General features: G+C 41.7%; 1 pseudogene; it reads right to left on the minus strand.

The window, feature by feature from the left end:
* Positions 1-2,026: 2,026 nt before the first annotated feature.
* Positions 2,027-2,127, minus strand: LOC112615687 (annotated as a pseudogene).
* Between the last annotated feature and the right edge of the window lie 12,510 nt (positions 2,128-14,637).

A 14,637-nucleotide genomic window follows, 5' to 3' on the forward strand; every position in this document is an offset into this window, starting at 1 on the left:
TTCACTGTAGAGTATTTTTTCCTATGTAAGAAATGGTAATCTGTAGAGAGGGACTTTGAAACTATGTAAATATCCTGTTCCTCTTCAAACTTTTACCCAGTGGTTTCAACACTCATTGATAATTCTTGTCTTAATCAATTACTGTGATAGTTGCAAACTGGTGATTTTCTACTTCTATCATTCCATCTACATTTTTTAGTTGGCATTCTACTGTAAGCAAGAATGTTTCCTTCTCTCTAATTATTATCATGAGTATAAACTAATGTATTCTTAGTTTATTTAATGAGTTATAAACCATTACCCTTATTATTTTTTAAATGTTCAACTTGTCCCAGGTTTGGCCAATGAGAGCCTCTTCAAACCAGCTCCTGGGTCCTTTTGACATGTCTTCATCATTTTTTTTTAACACCTCCTTGCTTTCTGGTATAATAAGATGTTCCAGGCTTATCTTCTACTTTCACTGCCTAGTCTGAAAATCAGCCATTTCACCAAAGAGCTACTCTTTAGTGGGGAATGGTATTTAGAAACAAAGATCTGGGCATCAGATGTGCTCATTCCTACTGGAGTGTAATTGCTTCTAGGCCATTTTGGTAAACAGAGCCAAAGGGGAAAAATAGCAACCTAATTTTGTTTAATTATTATTATAACTATTTTTAACAGAGACAGGGTCTCACTCTGTTGCCCAGGCTGGAGTGCAGTGATGCTATCATAGCTCACTGCAGATTTGAACTCCTGGGCTCAAGTGATCCTTACGCCTCAGCCTCTGGAATAGGCTAGGACTACAGGCCACTACGCTCAGCTAGTATTTTTAAATTCTTTATAGAGAGGGGGTCTCACTATATTACCCAGGCTGGTCTTGATCTCCTGGCCTCAAGTGATCCTCCTACCTTGGCCTCCCAAAGTGCTGGGATTACAAGCTTGAGCCACTGCGACCAGCCCTGTTCAACCATTTTAAATTAAGAATTCGTTACTGGGCCGGGCGCGGTGGCTCAAGCCTGTAATCCCAGCACTTTGGGAGGCCGAGATGGGCGGATCATGAGGTCAGGAGATCGAGACCATCCTGGCTAACATGGTGAAACCCTGTCTCTACTAAAAAATACAAAAAACTAGCCAGGCGAGGTGGCGGGCACCCGTAGTCCCAGCTGCTCGGGAGGCTGAGGCAGGAGAATGGCATAAACCCGGGAGGCAGAGCTTGCAGTGAGCTGAGATCCGGCCACTGCACTCCAGCCTGGGCGACAGAGCGAGACTCCGTCTCAAAAAAAAAAAAAGAATTCGTTACTGATACTTCAATTCCAATATAACACCACAAGATTCTTTCTCCTATTCCTTATTTGCATCTCCCTTTTCCCACAGTAAGAACTCAGGCTCTCAACAACATCAATGTCTTTATTCATTTGTTTAAAATTATGATATAGGCAGGGCATGGTGGCTCATGCCTGTAATCCCAGCACTTTGGGAGGCCAAGGCTGGCAAATTGCTTGAGGTCAGGAGTTCAAGACCACCTGGCCAACATGGTGAAACCCCATCTCTACTAAAAAATACAAAAATTAGCCGGGCATGGTGGTGCATGCCTGTAATCCCAGTTACTAGGAAGGCTGAGGCAGGAGAATCGCTTGAACCCAGGAGGCAGAGGTTGCAGCGAGCCAAGATCGCACCACTGCACTCCAGCCTAGGTAACAGAGCACGACCCCATCTCAAAAACAAACAAATAAATAAATAAATAAGATATATACAGAATAGAGTCGCTACATCCATTCTGCTAATAAAACAATCTACTAAATGGTTCAAGATTTGTTTGCAGTTTTGTTTTTTGACAAAAGGTGTATATTCAAATACTAGGTTCAAAAGTATTTGGATTAGTTTTTTTTTTTTTCCTTCAGAGTGATTATATTATTTATTTAAATATAGTTTGGTTCACTTGTTTCTGTTTATATTCAGTTTTAGGATCCCTTCCATTCTTGTTCGTTTAATTCTGTTTTTAAATATGTAAAGGTAAACATTGTCACAAAATTAAAATCCATACAAAAAGCATATAGAATGCTTCACAGATGTGTCATCCTTGTGTAGGAGTCAAGCCAATTTTCTCTGTATTCCATGTTTTTGTAAATATGCTGTCAAAGCAAGCACACCTCTAATTCATTCTTCAACTTATTTAATTCTTACTTAGACCACCCACTTCACTGACCCTACTCCTGCCAAGATCATCAGTGACCAATATTTTCCTTAGTCTTATTTGACCTTTCCACTCAATTGACCGCTCCAATTTTCTTGAAACCCTCTCCTCTCTTGGTTTTTATGATACCACATTCTTCTGGTTTACTCTCTCTTCTCAGGTCTTTCCTCACTCTCCTTGTCTATTCCACCACCCTAAAATCCTCCAGACTCTTCTTAGCTCTCTTCACTTTTCTCTGCAGACTCTCTTCCTAGATGATCTCAACTATTTCTGTGTCTTCAAATGCTGATCATGCTAATGACTTCCAAATTTATATCTTTATCCCAGACCTCTCTTCTGGCCTCCAAAATGTATAACCCACTGTCTAATAGACGTCCACTTGGATGTCTTAAGACATCTCAGGTTTAACATGTCTAAAATAGAACTCCTAATTTCCCTGCCAAACCTACTTCGCCTTGGCTCCTAATATCTGCAAATGTCCCTTCCATCCCCCTGGTTAATCTAGCCAGAAACCTAGAAGTTATTCTTGATTCTTCCATGTACCTCAACTCCCATGTCTAATCCATCTGCAAAATATGAAAATTTTACCTCCAAAATTATGTCAAATTAGTCCATTTCTCTCTGTGTCTACCACCATCACTTCACTCATCATCTCTTACCCAGGCTACTCGTAAGCCTCATAACTGGCCTCCCCTCACCTTTTCTTTACCCTCTTCCTTTTATGCCCCCACATTCATTCTCCATACACCAGCTACAATGAGCTTTCTAAAAACAAAATAATAATACGAGCTTACATTTGTTAGCGTCTATTATGTGCCAGGAACTGTTTTACGTATATCTAATCTATACAACAACTCCATGAAGTAAAACCCAAATCTACCTCACAGATAAGGAAACTAGGGCACAGAGAGATTAAGAAATTTGCCCCAGGTCACACGGGCTTGGGCACACAGCCAGTAAATGGTAGAACTTAGGTTTGAACCAGGTTGACTTCTTAGCCTTCAAGCTTATCTGCCACACTATGCTAGATAATGTCACTAAATAGCATCAAATATTTGATGACTTCTCACTACACTGGAACTAAATTCCCAACTCCTTACCAAGGCCTGCAGAGGTCTGTGTGACATGTCGTCTTCTACAACTCCAAACTCATCTCACGCTTCCCTTTCTTTTCCTTTGCTCCATCCACATGGCTTTCACCCCCTAACCCCCATCATCTTCCTTGGACATGATAAACTCTTTCCTGCCAGCATCTTCTATTTCAAGTATTTAAACATCTTCTATCTCAAGTATTCTTCTTTGTTTCTTTTAAATCCCCTATTCTGAGAAACATCAAATACTCTTTGCTCTGATCTTCACACAGCTGGATCCTTCTCATTCTTCAGGTCTCATTTTAATTTTCATTTAATTAAAAAAAAATTTTTTTTTTAAAGCTAGACACCATTAATTAGAATCATGCTATTTCTTAAGGAGGTCCCTCCCTGATATGTTCCATCTTGGCCCCATATTTGTTTTCTTCTTAGCCTTAAAACAATGTGTTAGCTGATTAAAGTGCCTATAATCCCAGCACTTTAGGAGGCCAAGGTGGGCGGATCACGAGGTCAAGAGAGCAAGACCATCCTGGCCAACATTGTGAAACCCCTTCTCTACTTAAAAAAAAAAAAAAATTAGCTCGCGTGGTGGTGCATGCCTGTAGTCCCAGCTATTCAGGAGGCTGAGGCAGGAGAATCGCTTGAACCCAGGAGGCGGAGGTTGCAGTGAGCCAAGATAGCACCACTGCACTCCAGTCTGGTGACAGAACAAGACTGTCTCAAAACAAAAAAAAAAAATTTGTTGGCCGGGTGTGGTGGCTCATGCCTGTAATCCAGCACTTTGGGAGGTCGAGGTGGGCAAATCACTTGAGGTCAGGAATTCCAGACTAGCCTGGCCAACATGGTGAAACCCCGTCTCTACTAAAAATACAAAAATTAGCCAGGTTTGGTGGCGGGCGTCTGTAATCCCAGCTACTTGGAAGGCTGAGGCAGGAGAATTGCTTGAACCCGGGAGGCGGAAGCTGCAGTGAGCCAAGATAGTGCCACTGCACTCCAGTGTAGGCAACAGAACGAGACTCCATCTCAAAAAAAATACAAAAAAAAATTACCCAGGCATGGTGGCATGCACCTGCAATCCCAGCTACTCAGGAGGCTGAGGCAGGAGAATTGCTTGAACCTGAGAGGCAGAGGTTGCAGTGAGCTGAAATCATGCTATTGTACTCCAGCCCGGGCAACAAAGTGAGACTCTGTCTCAAAAAAAAAAAAATTATAATTATTTATTTGTTTGTTTGCTGTTTGTCTCTCTTCCCCACTAAAATTAAGTGCTGTGAAGGCAGAGGCTGTGTCTTAGTCACTTTCATTATGTTCAGAGACAAACAGTTTCCAGTTCATAGAAGGAACTGTAGAAATATCTGTTGTCTATTCATATATTATCTTTTCTACTTTATAGATCTGTTCATTCATAATTTCTTCTTCTTTATCACTTTGGCTTGTCATCATCCACACTCCTCCTCCCACACATACCCCTACTCAACCTCATGGCCTCTCTCTTTACATCCTGTTAGTCATAGTTTTTATTGCTGCTAATTGCCTCAATCACCTCATGCTGCCTGATTCAAATTCCTGAGAGAGAAATATTGATTTGTCCAACTCCTATTTTAGGAGCCAAGACACATTTGTAGGTCATTGGCAAGCCCATGGGTTGCTTGGCTTTGGGTCATATTCCCAGTCCTAGTCCAGACAGCTGTGTTAGAGAAGGGTGTGGGTGGGGACGGTCAGCACAGTGCTGTCTTTCTGCAAGGATGAGGATGCAGCAGGCTTGGTGACTGATATTTGAGCACAAGTTGTTGCAGCAGAAGCAACAAATAGTTAACCAGGCCTCACTTAGGCTGGGCTCTCTGGGAGGAAGGTCTTCCCAGTAGCTGCTCTCTGGGAGGAAGGTCTCAGGTTATGGTTGAGTCCAGTTTACTCTCCCTCTGGGGAGAATAGTAAACACAAATTGAAACCACTCACATTTACACAGAATTTTTTTTTTTCTTTTTAGACAGGATCTGGCTCTGTCACCCAGGCTGAAGTGCAGTGGCACGATCTCAGGTCACTGCAACCTCCATCTCCCAGGCTCAAGACATCTTCCCACCTCAGCCTCTTGAGTATCTGGGACTACAAGCATGTGCCACCAGGCCAAGCTAGTTTTTGAATTTTTAGTAGAGATGGGGTTTCACCATGTTGCCCAGGCTGGTCTTGAACTCCTGGGCTCAAAGCAGTTCATCCACCTTGGCCTCCCAAAGTGCTGGGATTACAGGCTTAAACCACTGCACCTGGCATATACAGCCTTTCTAAAATTGCAAAAAGAGCATTTTTATCCCTCTGCATTTATACCTTCAGTGAGGTAAAGAATAGTTTCCATTTAACAAATAATAAAACTGAGGCTGGGAAGGTAAAGTGCTATGCTTAAGGTCCCACACACACTAAATAAGAGTCATCATTACATCCCAGATCTCTAGACTCCCACTCAAGGTCTCCTTTCACTGTACATATCTTGTTGCCCTCATTTCCTTCCTGGGACTTTAATCTTGAATCACAGCCCAAGGATTTTTAAGGGCAACCATTTGAATGGCCAGCGAAAAGTTCTAAAACAGCTTGATGATAATTGAAGTTTCCTATAAGGCAGCACTCTATAGGTAGGTTCTATGGGCTCTGGGCTCCCAGTATAATTATCAAGTGTCAAGAATTTATGGAGTAATTACCATGTGCCAGGCACTCTACTCTACGTATACTCTCTCAATCCAGCCTCACAACATGCATGTAAGGTATATGTTATTATAATTCCCACTTTACAGATGAGGACACTGAAACTTAAGAAAGTAGGTCACTGGACCAAAGTTCAAAATCTAGTAAATGCAGTGCTGGAATCCTAACTCAGGTCTGTCTGACTCCAAAGCCCACCTCCCTTTTCATGATCAGCTTGATTTTGTCACTTGATTTATGTGAACTTCCATTTCCTTATCAGTAAAATGGGGATATCAGGGCCTAATTCATGGGACTATTGTAGGTTTACGCACAATCACCTAGAGGGAGAACCTATTTCAGTAAACAGAGCAGATACACACTATCTTTCAGTTTAGTCGGAAACGAAATCCTTCATGTGAGAAAAGAAGCAGAATTATCAACTCCAATTGCCTATAGGAAACAGGATTTTTCTTGTGAGACTGTAATCCTGGGGCAAGGATTCCTGGTCCAAATACTGAAAACATAAGGCCTGGAGAGAAATAATAGTTTTTCCAAGGAAACAGGTCTATTTCATGTACCTCAGAGATGAGAAAGAACCTGCATTTAAACTAGTCATAATGCATCAGAATGGAAATTAGTAAATGCTCAATAAAGAGATTTGAATTTGTGTCTGATAAACTTGAGATCTTCTCATAGGCCAAGGTCTTTTACATATAATCTTGTTAATCCTACCACAACTCTAAGAGGCAGGTCTTCTTACAACCTCCATTTTTCAGGCAAGGACTATGAGGCTCAGAGAGGTTTTTGTTTTGTTTTGTTTTGTTTTGTTTTTTTGAGACTGAGTCTCACTGTGGTCCCCAGGCTGGAGTGCAGTGGCACAATCTCAGCTCACTGCAACCTCCGCCTCCCAGGTTCAATCGATTCTCCTGCCTCAGCCTCCCGCGTACCTGGAACTACAGGTGCCCACTACCACGCTTGGCAAATTTTTTGTATTTTTAGTAGAGATGGGGTTTCACCGTGTTAGCCAGGATGGTCTCAATCTCCTGACCTCGTGATCTGCCCGTCTCTGCCTCCCAAAGTGCTGGGATTACAGGCGTGAGCCACTGCGCGCAGCCTCAGCTTTGAGGCTCAGAGAGTTTAAGTGACCTGACAAAAGTCACACATCTAACTCAAAGCAGAGAAGACACTGGAGCCAAGCTTTCAGCTGTGTTGCAGTCTGGCCAGTCTACTAGTAAGTTATGCTGCCTCAGGACTGTAGACGTCTTTGGATGGAAACTGACTCCTAGGTCAAACATAGTGCTGACTTCTTGCCTATTCATTATTCTCAATAAATGAAAATCAATCCTACGTGCATCAGCACACTTTAGGGAGAATGCTGGCTAGGACAAAACTTCCCTTGCAGCATTATAGATAAATACCAACACCTAAACAAATGTCAGTAATATCATGTGATGAATGCAAGAGTGAGAATAATGACTAAACTTTGCATAGCACTTGATGATTCACAAGGAGCATTCATATCTGTTACCCACTTTGCTCTGCATATCACCCGTTGGAGATAGGTGTTATCATTGCCATTTCACAGATGAAGAAACTGAGGCTCAAAGGAGTTTATTTCATATGAGAGAAGATGTGAAGCTAGCTGTGGTGGCACACACCTGTAATCCCAGCTACTTGGGAGGTTGAGGCAGAAAGATTACTTGAGCCAGGAGTTTGACAGTTCGAAAGTTTGAGTCCAGCCTGGGCAACATAGTAAGACCACATCTCTGAAGAAAAAAAAGAACAATGTGGACATATACCGTTTTACAATCTCTTAGCCTCCATTTCCCCTTCTTTTGGGACTGGCACTCTGTGTTTCCTTTGAAGATCAAATACCCCTTGCTTCAGCAACATTGATTCTATCAACGTGAACACATAACACTTGACTCTTTGAGAATCAAGCTTGGAACTTCTGTGTGGGCTTTCATTCAAACTGTTGAGAGGGAGAAGCTCTCTTAAGCCCATGGGTGTAAGTCTGAATTTAAGGGCTACCACCATAAGAAAAAATAATTACGTATAAATTTTAAACCAGCAGAAGATAATTCAGCCTATTTAATGGAAAGCAGAAATGGAGATTAAAAATAAAAAAGAATGTAGAGTAAATGGAGGATAGAACTGAATCTTAGTATATAATAATAACATTAAATGTAAAAAAGTGAATCTCACCAATTGGATTTTTAAAAATTGTATCCAATAGTAAACTAACTTTAAGAGACATACTTTTTTTTTTTTTTTTTTGAGATGGAGTTTCACTCTGTCACCCAGGCTGGAGTGCAGTGGCCTGATCTCGGCTCACTGCAACATCTACCTCTCAGGCTCAAGCAATTCTCCTGCCTCAGCCTCCCAAGTAGCTGGGATTACAGGTGCCCACCACCACTCCCGGCTAATTTTGTGTAGAGACAGGGTTTTGCCATGTTGGCCAGGCTTGTCTCAAACTCCTGACCTCAAGTGATCTGCCCACCTTGGCCTCCCAATGTGCTGGGATGACAGGCGTGAGCCACCTCGTCCAACTCAGAGGCATATTTAAAGAGATAGATTAAAAATAAAATGAAAGATAAACCAGGCAAATGTGAACTGGGTTGCGATCTTAGTATCTGTCAAAGAGGAATTTTAGTTTCAAAACATGAGATGAAAAGTCATTATTTTTTCTTAAAAGGAACAACAGACAAATACATAGATACAACAGGCAAAACACATAGATGCACCTAATCATACAGTCTTAAAATATACAGAACTCAGCCTGGACAAACATGGTGAAGCCCTATCCCTACTAAAAATAAAAAAATAAAAAATAAGGCCGGGCGCGGTGGCTCAAGCCTGTAATCCCAGCACTTTGGGAGGCCGAGGCGGGTGGATCACGAGGTCAGGAGATCGAGACCATCCTGGCTAACATGGTGAAACCCCGTCTCTACTAAAAATACAAAAAACTAGCCGGGCGTGGTGGCGGGCGCCTGTAGTCCCAGCTACTCGGAGGCTGAGGCAGGAGAATGGCGTGAACCTGAGAGGCGGAGCTAGCAGTGAGCTGAGATCGCGCCACTGCACTCCAGCCTGGGTGACACAGCGCGAGACTCTGTCTCAAAAAAATAAAAAATAAAAAAAAAAATGAAAAATTTGTCCAGGCTTGGTGGCATATACTTATAGTCCCAGCTACAGTCCCAGCTGTTTCAAAAAATAAAAAACATACAGAACTGAGCCAGGTGCAGTGGCTCACACCTATAATCCCAGTGCTTTGGGAGGCCGAGGTGAGAGGATAACGTAAGGCCATGAGTTCAAGACAAGCACCACAGCAAGACCACATTTCTATAAAAATAAAAATTAAAATTAACCCGCATGGTGGCACTATTCTGTAGTCCTAGCTACTCAGGAGGCTGAGGTGGAAGGATCGCTTGATCCTGGGAGTTTGAGGCCACAGTGAGCCATGATCATGCCACTGCACTCCAGCTACACACACACAAACACATACACACAAAACAACTGCAGAAAAAGATCGAGAGATGCATAATTCTAGTTGAAGACTTCAACATCCCTCTCTCAGAAACTGATATATCAAGGCTTGAATAGTATAAGTACCATACGTCAACAATTCTACATCCAAAAGAGTAGACTCTAGGAGGGTTAAAAACATAGTAAATTTGAAAAGCTAACAAAGAAAAATATGAGATAATTATAGTTTGTGATTGAAAAGGAAAGGCAAAACTTCAAATGCACAAACTGTAAGACAATATTTTTTGAGACAGGGTCTCACTTTGTCACCCAGACTGGAGTGCAGTGGTGCAATCTCAGCTCACTGCAGCCTCTACCTCCTGGGCTCAAGCGATCCTCCCACCTCAGCCCCCCAAGTAGCTGGGACTACAGGTATAAGCCACCATGCTCGGCTAATTTTTTGTGTTTATGGGGTTTCGCCGTGTTGCCCAGGTTGGTCTCAAACTCCTAAGCTCAAGCGATCTGCCCACCTTGGCCTCCAAAAGTGCTAGGATTACAGGTGGGAGCCACCACATCAGGCCTGTAAGACAAAAATATTCATGAATATAATGACATTAAGATTAAGAATTTCTGTTCAACAAAGAACATTGTTGAACAAAATAACTAGATAAGAGACAACGTGGCCAGGCGCAGTGGCTCACGCCTGTAATCCCAGCACTTGGGGAGGCCGAGGCGGGCAGATCATGAGGTCTGGAGTTGGAGACCATCCTGGCCAACACGATGAAACCCTGTCTCTACTAAAAATACAAAAAATTAGCCGGGCATGGTGGCAGGCGCCTGTAGTTCCAGCTACTAGGGAGGCTGAGGCAGGAGAATGGTGTGAACCCGCGAGGCAGAGCTTGCAGTGAGCTGAGATCACGCCACTGCATTCCAGCCTGGGTGACAGAGCCAGACTGTGTCTCAAAAAAAAAAAAAAAAAAAAAAGGCACAACATAACTAGATAAGAGAATGGAAGAATATGTTCGAAATATGCAACACACATAACTCTGGTAAATAAATAAGAGGGCAGCAACCCTTAGGAAAAAATAAAAGCAAAACATACAAATAGTTGGCATGAACATTATCACCAAAAAAAGGCAGAAAAAAACATAAACAGAGAGGAATTCCAAAAATCAAAAGGCATATGAAGAGATGCCCAAAGTACCACAGAAATGCTAATTAAATCAGCAACGTTCTATCCTTTTACATCTACTAAGCTACAGAAATTAGAATGCTTGATAATGCCAGCTGGGGGAGTTGTGGGGATGCTGGAACTCTGGTGGGAGTATGGACTGGTACAGCCATTGTGGAGCGCAATCTGACATGAAGCATGCAAATTCAGAACTCATACACTCTATGAGCTTGTAGTTAGACTCCTGGGATATATCCCAAAGAAATTCTTATGCAGGCACATAGGGGTTCTGCAATAAAATATTTATTGTGTGCTATTTATGGTGGTAGGGATTCAAAGACAACCTGGTTATCGTATGGAGAGGAGATAGCTACAATGTGGTAGATGTTGTATTGTAAAATATTATGCAACAATCAAAAGCAATGGATTAGATGCACACACAGCAAGACGAATGCATTTGAAAACAGTGCTCAGTGAAAAATATGAAGAAACAAAATGAGATTAAAACGTTATGCTATTTGCAGAAATTAAAAATCTGTTAATACAAAACAAACATTCACTTTTTGTAGGAACAGATACAAATTAAAATAAGAGACACTTTAAATAAAACTTAGTTATCTAAGTGGGGAAGAGAAAGGGAATGAAAGAGAAAAAAATGAACAAATAGGTTGGGCACGGTGGTTCACCTGTGAATCCCAGCACTTTGGGAGGCCAAGGCAGGGGGACCACTTGAGCTGAGGAGTTTGAAACCAGCCTGAGCAACATGGTGAAACTCCATCTCTATTAAAAATACAAAAACTAGCTGGGCATGGTGTGCAGCTGTAGCTGTAGTCCCAGCTACTTGGGAGTCTGAGGTAGGAGGATCGCCTTGAACCCAAGAGGTCGAAGCTGCAGTGAGCCAAGATTGCACTACTACACTCCAGCTTGGATGACAGAGTGAGATCCTATCTCAAATATATATATATACATAAAATAAAATGAAATTTAGAAGTGACATTGTCACCAACCAAAGATGATAAAGTACTATGTACTAAGTAGTGTGATTAATTAAATCCCCAAAACTGGAAGGAAATACAATAATATTGTATAATATACAATAATAATATTAACTTTCTTCCTAATACATATGTTGACTCCAGATTTCTATGCTGAATACCTATTAATTTGCAAAAATAAATTTACAATCATAATTTTAAAAAATCATCTGGAGGAGTATGGTTCAGTGGTGGAATGGTGGTGTTCAAAAGATGTGCCCTGGAAAGAAACACAAAAAATTTCAGTCTATGTGCAGAATGGATAGAATTATGCATGCATTTTCTTCTTGTTAAAATTATCATTTTCTTTTGTTTGATTTGGGTTTTTTAAAATTTTTATTTTTTATAGAGATAGAGTCTTGCTGTGTTGCCCAAGTTGATCTTGAACTTCTGGGCTCAAGTGGTCCTCCTGCCTTGGCCTCTTAAAGTGCTGAGATTACATGTGTGAGCCAACACACCGGGCCTGGTTTTTATTTTTATTTTTATTTTTTTGAGACAAGGTCTTGCTCTGTTGCACAGGCTGGAGTGCTGTGGCATCATCTCAGCTCACTGAAGCCTCTATCTCTTGGACTCAAGCAATCCTCTAACCTCAGGGTAACTGGGACTACAAGCATGCACCATGATGCCCAGGTAATTTTTAATTTTTTCATGGAGATGGAGTTCTACTATGTTGCCCAGGCTGGTCTGGAACTCCAAGACTCAGGTGATCCTCCTGCCTTGACCTCCCTGAGTCCTGGGATTACAAGTGTGGGCCACCATGCCTGGCATACCATAATGTCTGAAACAGTGTATGCACAATCAATCAAAATAAAAGGCAAAAGAAAATTTATCAAAGGTAAGAGCAGTAGGTTTAAAAAATATTCAAATGAATCCTTACTGTAAACAAGGATTACAAAATCCTGCCTAAAAATATCTTCATCCGGTGATACTGAAAACATGTAACAATTGGTAGAGCATACACCTGAGCAATAGAGCAGACATTTATAGTAAACAATGCCAATATCAGACTGGCATCCCTAAAATATGAATCACCAGCCACACCGGTCCTCCAGCCCCCAAAACAAAATATTTAGACTCAGCCCCTGAAGCTTAGCTCTTTTTCACAACAGGAAGACTCTTAGGCTGTAGAAATAGGTACAAAGTCAAGTTTTCCAAACCAGAATAAAGATTGTAAGGTCTAGAAACCACACCAGGCACCAGTCTACAGGGAGGAAGGAAGAAGTTCTTGCTGCTCCTCCCTGACCTCACCACCCTACTTCCTGTCATCTGGTGCTCTGCTCTTTGACTCTGAAATCTGGTCCACACGTCCCCTTCTCCTTTGGGCAGACTCGTGCACCCTTTTTTGTTTTTAACCTTCCCCAAAAGATGCACACTCATGCATTCGTTAAGATCTGCCTCAAAAGTCACTTCCTTCATGAAGTCTTTTCTCAAACCACCAAAACCACCAGGCAGAAATGTGTTCATTTATTCAACTAATTTTTACTGAGCACCTACTATGTTCCAGATTCTGCACCTCCTATGTTCCAGAGCCCGGGCTTATCATTTACTGAACTGTATGACAGCCATGTCTGTGGGTCTGACTCCATGGCTGTTGGATATAGTCATTTAAAAATACACTTGAAGGCCAGGTGCACTGGCCTACACCTGTAATCCCAGCACTTTGGGAGGCTGAGATGGGCAGATCACTTGAGGTCAGGAGTTAGGGACTAGCCTGGCCAACATGACGAAACACTGTCTCTACTAAAAATACAAAAATTAGCCAGATGTGGTGGCACACGCCTGTAGTCCCACACTACTCAGGAGGTTGAGGCAGGAGGATGGCTTGAACCCTGGAGGCGGAGGTGGCAGTAAGCCAAGATTGTGCCACTGAACTCCAGCCTGGGCAACAGAGCAAGACTCTGTCTCAAAACAAAACAAAAAGCACTTAAAAAGACATTTTTTTTTCCACATGGAATGTTGCCTACTTTATGTATTCAATAGTAATAGATATTCACTCACTCATTCCACAGCCTGGTGCAGTGGAAGGATAAACTGTTTTCTTTTATAGTGCTTTGAGTTATTGTTTTATGGAAGTATAAACTTCAAAACCAGACAAACTCGAGACACTGGTCCTGTCCCTTACTAGCTGTTTAACCTTGAGCAAGTGACTTACCCACTCTGAGCAGTTTCCACATCTGTAAAATGAAGATAAGAATGGTATCCTCTACAATGGCTGCTATGAGGATTAGATGAGCACATTGTAGAAGCTCCACGAATTTAAGGCAAAGTGCTTTCTAATCTATAAAGAGCTACAAGAATGTGCGTGATGATGTGTGAGCAGGTAGTACAGAAAAAAATAAATATGAGACTAGCAAACTTGCAAACAAGTGACAATTATTTAAAAGTTAGGGTGCAAAACAGCACAAAAGCAAATGGATTTTCACAAAGTACTTTTTCTTATGTTAGGAGGAAATCTAGTTGTTAAGTGCTTGATACATCTGCAAGAGGAAAACAACATCTGTCCACAAGTATAACCATCAGCACTGCTCAGTAAATACTAATACATACGTTTGTTTATTTTTTATTTTATTTTTATTTTTTTCCCAGGCTGGAGCACAATGGCGCAATCTCGGCTCACCTCGCCTCCCAGGTTCAAGCAATGCTCCTGCCTCAGCCTCCTAAGTAGCGGAATTACAGGTGCCTGCCACCAACCCCAGCTAGTTTTTTGTATTTTTAGTGGAGATGGGGTTTCACCATGTTAGCCAGGCTGGTCTCAAACTCCTGACCTCAGGAGATCCACCCACCTCAACCTCCCAAAGTGCTGGGATTACAGGCGTGAGCCACTGTGCCTGGCCCCATACATTTAAACAAAATAAAATCCTTGGGTGTCCTGGGATAAATTGAAAGTGAGGATTAAGTTTATACAGAAGTTTATTTACTGATAACTAATTTCATAAACTCCATAATAATGACAGTAGTGATAGCAACCATTTTTTGACTACATATTTGTATCAGGCACTTTACATACATTAGTTCATTTAATCCCTACAACCTCAT

Source organism: Theropithecus gelada, chromosome 1 (genome assembly GCF_003255815.1).
Source record: "Theropithecus gelada isolate Dixy chromosome 1, Tgel_1.0, whole genome shotgun sequence".
NCBI lineage: Eukaryota > Metazoa > Chordata > Mammalia > Primates > Cercopithecidae > Theropithecus > Theropithecus gelada.